Genomic DNA, 10,072 nt, shown 5'->3' on the forward strand with positions numbered 1-10,072 from the left:
AGTAAAAATACAATCCTAACAAGCTCACATTCTAACTGGGAAAAAGACACCCAAATAACTGTGTAGAGACAAGATATGTACGGGCTAAAAGGATGATAATCTCGGAGAGAAGACTTCGGTATCTGGGACTGAGATCTCATTTTAATCCTCTCTAAAGAGTTCATTCACTCTCATGGATTTTCTGGTTTATCTGCATAGCTTTTCTGATTTCTGCTCAGAATTTTCTTAGATAAAGGGATTTACATACTATTCCCTATTTTTGGTGGTTTGTGTAATTAGCATTTGGTGGAAAAGGACCAAGACAATAGGAATAAGCTTGGGGTATTCTTCCTTCTAAGATATGTGGCCTGTAGCTTTGGAACCAAAGATTAGGTCAGGGACAATCCATGTTTGAGGGCAAATAGATATCATTCTAGTCTCCCTTGGGGTGGAGAACAGACCAGCCAGTCAGCTTTCCCTGCTCCCCTCAAGGCAAAAATTGAAATCTCTCTTAGAGAGGATAGGCAAGATTCCAGAGATACCATCCACGCCTTTCCGCAAGCCACACTTAGACAACGGAGATGAATTTACACATCTTATATGGCCAGCACACACCTTACATATAATTTTAAAATGTGTGAAATTTACATTTTAACATCACTTTCATTTTATCAGCAACTAGAAACTAGTGAGCAAGAGAAATCAGTTAAATAAGAAGCTACCAGATGGTCCATTTCCTCATCCTCTACTCCCATTCCTTCACTTCACACTAAGGAAACTTTTCCCTGGGCTTTTTTTCTCCACCAGAGCCTAGTGATATCAATCAGTCGATCAACAAGCGTTTATCAAATGTCCCCTGAGTGCCAGAATCAAACAAGATATAATATAGAAATAGCCCTGATCTTAGGAGGAGATTTGGAGTCTAGATGGAACACCGTAGGTTCTAGAGTCAGAAATCTCATGATTTCTTTCAGATTCTTACTGCTGTGTGACTTTGGACAAATCACTTAACCCTAATTGCCTCAATTTCCTCATCTATCAAATGAGCCGGAGAAGGAAATGACAAACCATGCCATTCTCTTTGCCAAGAGATCCTCAAAATGGGAGCACAAAGAGTTGGTCACAGCTGATATGTGACTGAACAATAATAATAAACACTTCTTTCCTTGTGATGCTAAACAAATCCCTTATCTTTTTTGAGCATCTACAAAACAAGGGAACTTGGATAAATGATCTCTGAGGTTCTAATTAATGGAAAGTCATGGAATAGATCACATTTTAGGTGGACTTTCAATAAAGAAGATGATTTTTTTTCAGACAGTGGATATTAGAGGAGATGATGAATATTCCAAGGCAGAAGAGACTGCATACTGTCTCTAAATTCCCATAGTACTTAGTACTTTTTCCTTTTCTATTATAGAACATCTTCTAGCTGTGTGTGTGGGCACCTATACGTGATCTTCCTTGGTAGAACAGTAAGCTCCTTGAAAGCAGGAGTTGGATTTTATATAAATTTGTGTTCATTTGAGCTCCTTATATAATGTTTTCAATGTAGGAGAAGCTTAATAGATATTGTGGAATGAATGAATGAATGAATGATTGAATGAATGAATCTTGCTGGCTCAAAATCCAGACAACAAGTATTTGAGCGCCTACTAATGGATGCAAAACACCTGTGTTGGGTGTTGCCTGGGGATAGAAAGCCAACATATAAAATAATTCCTTCTCTATTGGAACTTTCTTTTCTCCCTTGTGACCAACTTGGTCTCTGATGTTAATGAAAAAGATAGCATCGGGGGCAAAGGTTTTTGAGCAGCCAAGTGAAGGTGAGTGAGTCTGTAGGCAGAGAAAAGAAATTTCTCTTCCACGTCAAAGGGAAAAAAACCAAGCTTGATACCAACCGTGCTAACAAGAGCAGAGAGCTAGGATTGGTTTACGGTTTTTTTCTTGGGCTTATTTCTTTCTGATGTTTGCCTGTTTGCTTTGTGTTACTAAGTAGACAGGTTCGAGTTGTTTTAATAAACACTTTCTATTTTTACCCAGAGTTGGGCTTAGAAGGGCATGTGAAATTCTGATTTCATGTAATCATAAAACGTAGTTAGGAAGAGGCTGTGAGATCAGTTAGTCTAATCTCTCAACTGGCAGTGAAAGGGACTGAGATTCAGATAAGAGAAAAGTCTCATCACAGGAGTCTAGATTCAGCACTCATCTACACCCTTCATTTTACAGATGAGGAAACTGAGGCTGAGAAAGGGGACTTGCCCAGGATCACACAGCTATGAAGCGTCCGAGTCAGGTCTTCCTGACTCTGAGTCCAGAGCTCTATTCACTAGACAATATAGTCTCTTGTCTAAGATCGTGTAGCTTGTTTGTATCAAGAATTAGAATCCAGGTCTGCTAGGGTTCTTGCCACACCACCAAGAGAATCTAGACACTGGCGCAGTGTACTTGGAGGTAATTGGTAGCTGCCATTTGGAATTTCAAGATAGAGGGCCTGGGAATGGACCTTTCCCTTGCTCTTTATTTCTCATGAGACATCATTGATTCCAACTCTTTCTGTGCCTCTGTTTCCTCATCTATTGAGTTGGGAGATGGGTCTATTTGGTCTGCAAAGTTCCATTTCAGTTCTAAATCTGAGATCTTATAATCCTAAGAAATCCAAGCTATATAGAGGGCATCATTAGGTGGGGTAGTGGATAGGGAGGTGGGCATATAGTTAGGAAAACTTGAGTTCAAATCCTGCCTCAGGCACTTAATAATTATGTGACTCTGGACAATTAGTCACTCAACAAGCATTTATTAAGCACTTACTACCTGCCTGGCTCTATGCTAAATTCTAGAAATAAAATACCAACATAAGGAAAGGCTTTCCCTGCCCTTGAGGAACATACATTCAAATGGGGGAAGACAACACATAAAAGATAGCTGAAATAGGGGGAGAGGGGATGTGTGGGAGTGCAGTGGAATGGAAACTGATGAGAATTAGAGGTTCTAGAAAGAGCTGTCCAACCAGAGGCAGCAACTCCAAGGCAGAGGGCTGACATCATCTTCCAGGAAGAAGGGATTTCTGGGGAATGGTGGAGGAATCTGGAGAGAAGCTTGGTGAGCCATGAAGAGACAAGAAATGAAGGACAAGTCACTCATCCCTCTCAGCCTCAGTTTCCTTAGATGCAAAATGAAAGGCTTGGACCCATTAGTTTCTTCATTCTCTTTCAGAAACAAAACCATGCTCCTATGACACAGAAGTCCATTAGGGAACATGGTAGGACCAAGCACACATTTCTGCGGCATAATTATTGAGGAAATCCTTGGTTGGTTTAATGCCCTACATCACTAGGACGTTCTACTGGGTATTAGGTAAGAGCTGATGAATACAGATCCACAAGTGAGGAGGCTGTTAATGAACCTTGCAAAAAGCTTCGGGCTATTTTCACAAACTCTCAAACTCTTAGGAGCTTTTCTGTGGGTTCATCATACTTTATTCATGGATGGGAATTTACTAAGTCACTTCCTTTTGGATTTTCTGTTACTTTTAGTGAGTACCCATTTTGCCTCTCTTGAATCCTCCAATTGGCTGTTCATTCAGTTCTGGTGGGTGAATTGGGGACAACATTCTGAAATGGGCATCTTTTATTTGTCTGGGTGAGGTATCAAGAAAGAGCTGGGACTCACAAAATCAAGACCAACCCTGGTTGGTAATAGCCCCAGGAGATAGTAGTACTATATTTGTGTGTGTGTGTGTGTGTGTGTGTGTGTGTGTGTGTGTGTTTGTGTGTTTGTGTGTGTGTGTGTGTGTGTGTGTGTACTATATATATGTGTGTGTGTACTATTTATATATATTTATATATATATATATAGATGTGTGTGTACATATATGTATGTGCCCTAACATATTGTATGCCCAGATGTGGCTTTGAGCAAAAGCGTGAGCATTAAAAAGATTACAAGTATATATTTTCTGATCTTGCTGTTAAATATAAGAGGACTTACCTATAGACAGATGCAGTCACCTGTGTATGTGGGTGTAAGCCTCTCAGTGTTTTTCACACCCTTGTTAAGAATTACAAGTTGCAGATGGTTTGCTGTTTTGCCTTCATGGGCTTGAGTATGACATTAGTATTGCTTTATAGATAATTTACCTATAAATAGACATATTTTTAATTGGGCCCAAGATATAATGATGATAGTGGTAATACCATCTATAAAGCTGTTTAAGGTTTGCAAGACATTTTACAAATAATATTTCATTTGATACAACACTATGGGAGGGAGGTGCTATTATTATCGCCATTTGATAATTGAGGAAACTGAGGCAGACGAGATGAACTGGGTCACCAGCTACTATGTGTGTGAGAAAGAATTTCAACTCAGGTTTTCTAGATCCAGTGCTCTACTTACTGTCTGGAGAACAGTAAAGGGTGAAAACCCTCTTCTGAACAGTCAGGTATGCATTAGCTCCTAGGTGAGGGTCTAAATATCTGCCCAGGGCACCGAGAGCTTCTGGGAATTACCCAGAGTTACCCAGCCAGTGAAACAGTTAGGGGTGGGACGTCCTCCCTCCAAGTCCAGCATGTCACATTTCCTCCTTGGAGAGTTTCCAGAATCCAAACTAAAAATCTGCCATAAGACAAAACAGTAATAGCAGCAATTGTCTTCTTGGATAACAGGGCCAAGCTGGTCCACGTGCAGCTAGCTGTTAACCTTTTCTAAGAAGAATTGATTAAATTGACCCTAAAAGAACAAAGGGTTTCTGTATCTTGGGCGAATGTACACTTACAGAAGAAGAGGTAAAAATCTCCACAGCTGGACATATAAAATAACTTCCTACTGAGTGATTGATGGAGATCTCTCAGTTTTCTTGCCTCCAGATCTCAGGGGAATATATTTATTACTAGTATTTGTTAAAGGAAAGGTATTAAACATGAGTGATGGGGTCAGAAGAGCTATTTTTTTCCCTCCAGCCTCTCATTCCATGGAGGTGAGCATGGATACTACCACTGAGTTACTTCTGATTATAATTGTTGTTCGAATCAGGATACTGTTGGAACCATTGAACTGGTTACTATAACGAGTCTCTTGGGTCACATCAGTCACACAGGCTGTGCTGCAGATGCCGTCTTTCTGGGTGAAACTCCTAAAATTCTGGAACTTTTTCATAGGAACAAATTCTTCTCTTGCTCTGCGCTCCCATTTCATGCCTTGGATGCTGACTTTTGGAACCAGACTGGAAGATTTTGTATTTAGCCCCATTTAGTTTCACCTTAACTAGAACAAAGCGGATGCACTGTAATTGGCAAATTGATAAATAAATTATGACAAATAAATGGACTGGATTGTTACTACATGGTAAGAAATGACAAATATGAATTGTCAAAAGGGACAATATGAATTAATATAGTCAAATGAGAAAAGAATATGTCCGATTATAACAACAGCATAAATACCCAGGACCATAACAACAAAAAATGGAATAATTCCAAGTCATTGCATCTATTCAACTAGACAGATGTAAGACTGTATCTCCCATATTAAAGAATGGAAAGGAGCCTGTATGTGCCAGAATGTTTGTGGCAGCCCTTTTTGTAGTGGCAAGAAACTGGAAACTGAGTGGATGCCCATCAATTGGACGATGGCTGAATAAATTGCGGTTTATGAATGTTATGGAATATTATTGTTCTGTAAGAAATGACCAACAGGAGGAATACAGAGAAGCTTGGAGAGACTTACATCAACTGACGCTGAGTGAAATGAGCAGAACCAGAAGATCACTATACACTTCAACAACAATACTATGTGATGATCAATTCTGATGGGCATGGCCATATTCAACAATAAGATAAACCAAATCAGTTCCAATTGGTCAGTGATGAACAGAACCAGCTACCCCCAGAGAAAGAACACTAGGAAATGAGTGTGGACCACAACCTAACATTTCCACTCTTTCTGTTACTGTTTGTTTGCATTTTTGTTTTTTTCTTCCAAGGTTATTTTTACCTTCTTTCTAAATCTGATCTTTCCTGTGCAACAAGATAAATCCAAAATATGTACACATATTTATACAGTTAACATATACTTTAACATATTTGCCATGTATGGGACTGCCTGCCATCTAGGGGAGGAGGTGGGGGGAAGGAGGAGAAAAGTTGGAACAAAAGTTTTTGCAAGGGTCAGTGTTGAAAAATTACCCATGCATATGTTTTGCAAATAAAAAGCTATAATAAAAAATTATATAAAATAAAAAAATAAAAAAAAAGATTGTATCTCCCTTTCTTCTCTTCAGAGATAGGGGGCCATGAATTTGGAACCTTTCATCTACTGTGGGATTCAACTGGCATGTTGGCTATTTTTATTAAACTGGTTTTTTTTCCCCTTTTGTTTTTATCTTTTCTTATAAGAATTGGCTCTCTGGGTGGGGACTCTATATAGGGAAATAAAATCAATGTGAAAACAAGATATCAATAGAATTTTTTAATCATATAATTAGTTTCAGGCCAATACTCAAACTTATCAAGGAATTTCTGGATTCCACCTTTGTCATTTAGCTTGTTAGCTCTCTCTTCCAGCTTTTTTTTTTTTTCATCTGCCAAATTGAGGGACATGGATCTTACTTTGGTTATATCTATTCTAAAATTGAAATGATTTAGAGAAGACTAGCATAGTCCCTGCAGAAAGAAGGCAAACACATTTATGGAGCTCTCCACATTTTTAAGACACTCATAAGATTTGTATAAATTTAACTCTTCTTTTCAGGAATAAAGGAACACTTCAATTAACTGTGGAAAAGCTTGTTGCTTATTGTTGGATAGCACCAATATACAGTATAATACAATATAATACAATAATAATACAGTATAATAACAGTAGTGACCACTTTTGGAAGCAGGCAGAGCTTGGGCCCTTGTCCCTCTTAGCTTTGCCCTCAAAAATGCAAACTAGGTTAACTCCTGAAGGAATATGGTCAATAAAGAGAAAAGAAAGTTACGTCTGTTCTTCTGTTCTCTCTTTAAATTTTTAAATGACTCAAACCCCCATCTTTCAGACTTTGGGAAAATTACTTACAATCTATATTTGGCTTATGACTAGACTAACTCCAAAAGGGGAAGTAGAAGGATGCTTTCCTTATAATATAAATCAGCTACAGGACAACTTTTCTTTTCTTTCTTTTCTTTTCTTTTTTTTTTTCCTGAGGCTGGGGTTAAGTGACTTGCCAAGGTCACACAGTTAGGAAGCCTTAAGTGTCTGAGACCACATTTGAACTCAGGTCCTCCTGACTTCAGGGCTGGTGCTCTATCCACTGCGCCACCTAGCCGCCCCACAGCTTTTTATTTTCTTCATGCAAGAGAAATGCTTAGTACGAGAGATTAATTAATTAAGACTTGAATAAGCTATGACTTATAATTACTATTATTCTCTCCCAAGAGGTTGAGGCTTAAAACCACCAAAATTGAAGCATGATGGGTACTGCTGAACTGGCATTTCACCTGCACCTCAGCTTTGCACTAGCCAGACAAGTTCCCTCAGGATCACACCTCCCAATAAGCCAGGTCAATATTCGAGCTCCTTCTTCTGAGCTCGGTCATGTCTCTGGTCTACACCAGCTTCTCCTGTTGCTAGTCACCTCCAGATGGGGGTTTATTAGCTGTAGAAAGCCCAAATCCTCAAGACTACATCCAAGGTTGGACCCATATGTCTCCACATTGCCCTTGAGATGGTGCTCAGGATGGACGCACAGAGAAAACAGAGCCTGGGCTTGAGATTCAGCCTCTGAAGCTTTTCAACCAATGTATGTAGTTTATCTGCAGGTTCTTGAAGTTCACCAAGTTTTCAGGGTGGGGGGGATGTGGCCCCTCCTTTACCCCTCACAGGGAACCGGTGAGAGTGGGAAGTTCTTTGTCACAGACTGATATGAGAGGTGATGGCCCTTCTGTTATCACAGGATGGAGAACCAGCTCCAAAGTAGCAGGCTCTTAAATCTCAAAGTTCATGACCCCATGGAAGTGGCCAGGATGAAGGCTCAGTAGCCAATGAGGTGTACTTCAACCCAATCCACAGAACAAGAATAAAGATCATGATATTATCTCCATTAACTTCCACACTTAATGTTGTTCTACTCGGGATGCTATGAAGAACTAGATAAAATAATAACATAATTCATTTGGAGGAATAAAAAGTCTATAATCTTCAGGGAAATGATGGGGAGTAGGCTAAGAATGAAGGAAGCAAAACTGTACCAGACGCCAACTTATATTACAAAGAGAAATAATCATTTGAACAATCTGGTACCGCTAAATAAAATGGGAAAGTCAATCAATGGAACAGATGAGTAAGCAAGAATAAAAATAAATCCCAAACAGAAGCCAGCAGGGAATAAATTCAAGAATATAAAATACAGAGGCAAGAAACTGAGGCTGAGAGAAGTGTTTAACTTAAGGTCAATGAATGTCTGAGCCAGGATTTAAATGTGGCACCAAGTTCAGAGCGACACCAGATCTCTAAAACTATTAGCTAAAATTGGAGGCCATAATACAAATTTTTTTTAATAATAGCTTTTTATTTTCAAAAAATATGCAAAGATAGTTTTCAACATTCATCCTTACAAAATCTTGTGTTCCAAATTGTTCTCCCTTCCTTCCCCCCATCCCCGCCCCTAGACAGCAAGTAATCCAATATATCTAACACAAATATTGTGCTACAAGGTTCTGTTAGATGTGATATGAAAGCTTTATTTTTGGGGCAGTTAGACAGTGACAGCAGTGGATGGAGCAGCACACCTACAGTCACAAGGAGCTGAGTTCAAATCCAGCCTCTGACACTATCTAGCTGTGTGACTCTGGGTAAGTCACTTAACCTCGATTATGACCACAGAAAAGCTATGTTCTTCTTTAGAACTGGTATCTGGCTATTAAGTGATCAATTAAGGAAGAAAACTCTTTGGAATAGTTCATTAATACAATTATCCAAGCTCAGAATTGGAAATAAGACATCAGAGGCCATCTTGATCAACCGATACTTGGACAAGAATTCTCCCAACTACATCCCAGATCAATGTTCATCTAGCTTCTGCTTGAAGACTGTAAACACACAGGTTTTACAACTATACAGAGCACAGGAATAAGCCAGAACAACCGCTTAATTTTACAGATGAGGAAACAGATCAGAGAGCAAAAGGAGTTGCTCAGGCTTGCACAAATAGGTTCTAACTGTTGGAATTGTAACTCAAAATCCAATGTTCTTTTAAGTCATTTTCAGTCTTGCCCTACTCTTCATTTGGGGTTTTCTTGGCAGAGATACTAGAGTGGTTTGCTATCTTCTTCTCCAGCTTATTTTACAGATGAGGAAATTGAAGTTATTTTGCTATGGTCACACAGTTAGTAAGTGACTAAAGCTGGATTTTTAATTCAGATCTTCCTGACTCCAGGCCTAATACTCTATCCATTATGGTACCCAGTCCTCCATCTTTTCTTCCTTCTCCCTGATGCATGCCTTTCTCCTCTTCAATGCTCTTGGTTCTCTCTGAATGACTCTTATCTTCATTCTCCCTCCCTTGGATCATCCAAGATTTATTAGATAAAAGAGTCTCCTGGATCTTCTTTCTCTACTTAGCTTCTTTGCCATTTATTAAAGTGGGTGATCCTCAGACTATAGCTTTGATCCTCTTCTCAACTCTCACAAACTCTCATCCACTCCCGTAGCTTCAGCCATATAACTCCTTGAATCATAGAATCTCTGAGCTGGCCAGACCCCCCAGAACATCTATCCTAATCCCCTCTACGATACTTCTTGATAATTGACCAATCACCTTCTGCTTTCAAGACATAGTGAGTTGGGAGTCACTCTCTCAAGAGGCAGCTCATTATACGATGGGGAAGCTCTGCTTGTTAACAAGTTTATTTTTATATCCACTTTAAATCTGTCTCTCTAACTTTTCATACATTGCTCTTTTCTCTGCCTTTTGGTGCCAAAAGAATAATAGAATCCCTCCATTATATGACAACCTTTCAAATGCGTGAAAGGCAATAATTACTTCCCCCACCATCCAATCTTCTCTTTTTCAAACTAAATATGCCCAGTTCTTTGAGTGGATTCTCCAATG

The 10,072-nt window shown here is 39.3% G+C and overlaps 1 non-coding gene across 1 annotated transcript; it reads left to right on the forward strand.

Moving 5' to 3' along the window:
• The first annotated feature begins 6,580 nt into the window (after window positions 1–6,580).
• Window positions 6,581–6,686, forward strand: LOC141559177 (U6 spliceosomal RNA). Its single transcript, XR_012487259.1, has one exon. It is a non-coding gene; the product is annotated as a U6 spliceosomal RNA (small nuclear RNA).
• The last annotated feature ends 3,386 nt before the right edge of the window (window positions 6,687–10,072 follow it).

The sequence above is a fragment of the Sminthopsis crassicaudata genome, chromosome 2, assembly GCF_048593235.1.
Source record: "Sminthopsis crassicaudata isolate SCR6 chromosome 2, ASM4859323v1, whole genome shotgun sequence".
In the NCBI taxonomy this organism is placed as follows: domain Eukaryota; kingdom Metazoa; phylum Chordata; class Mammalia; order Dasyuromorphia; family Dasyuridae; genus Sminthopsis; species Sminthopsis crassicaudata.